Here is a 1017-nt window from a genome sequence, read left to right as displayed (position 1 = left end):
AAAATGACAAAAATGACAAAAATGACAAAAATGACAAAAATGACAAAAATGACAAAAATGACAAAAATGACAAAAATGACAAAAATGACAAAAATGACAAAAATGACAAAAATGACAAATATGACAAATATGACAAAAATGACAAAAATGACAAAAATGAAAAAAAATAACAAAAATGACAAGAATGACAAGAATGACAAAAATGACAAAAATGACAAAAATGACAAAAATGACAAAAATGACAAAAATGACAAAAATGACAAAAATGACAAAAATGACAAAAATGACAAAAATGACAAAAAATGACAAAAATGACAAAAATGACAAAAATGAAAAAAATGACAAAAATGACAAAAATGACAAAAATGACAAAAATGACAAAAATGACAAAAATGACAAAAATGACAAAAATGACAAAAATGACAAAAATGACAAAAATGACAAAAATGACAAAAATGACAAAAATGACAAAAATGACAAAAATGACAAAAATGACAAAAATGACAAAAATGACAAAAATGACAAAAATGACAAAAATGACAAAAATGACAAAAATGACAAAAATGACAAAAATGACAAAAATGACAAAAATGACAAAAATGACAAAAATGACAAAATGACAAAAATGAAAAAAATGACAAAAATGACAAAAATGACAAAAATGACAAAAATGACAAAAATGACAAAAATGACAAAAATGACAAAAATGACAAAAATGACAAAAATGACAAAAATGACAAAAATGACAAAAATGACAAAAATGACAAAAATGACAAAAATGACAAAAATGACAAAAATGACAAAAATGACAAAAATGACAAAAATGACAAAAATGACAAAAATGACAAAAATGACAAAAATGACAAAAATGACAAAAATGACAAAAATGACAAAAATGACAAAAATGACAAAAATGACAAAAATGACAAAAATGACAAAAATGACAAAAATGACAAAAATGACAAAAATGACAAAAATGACAAAAATGACAAAAATGACAAAAATGACAAAATGACA

This window comes from Uranotaenia lowii, unplaced genomic scaffold, assembly GCF_029784155.1.
Source record: "Uranotaenia lowii strain MFRU-FL unplaced genomic scaffold, ASM2978415v1 HiC_scaffold_1172, whole genome shotgun sequence".
Classification (NCBI taxonomy): Eukaryota; Metazoa; Arthropoda; class Insecta; order Diptera; family Culicidae; genus Uranotaenia; species Uranotaenia lowii.
This window is presented reverse-complemented; position numbering follows the sequence as displayed.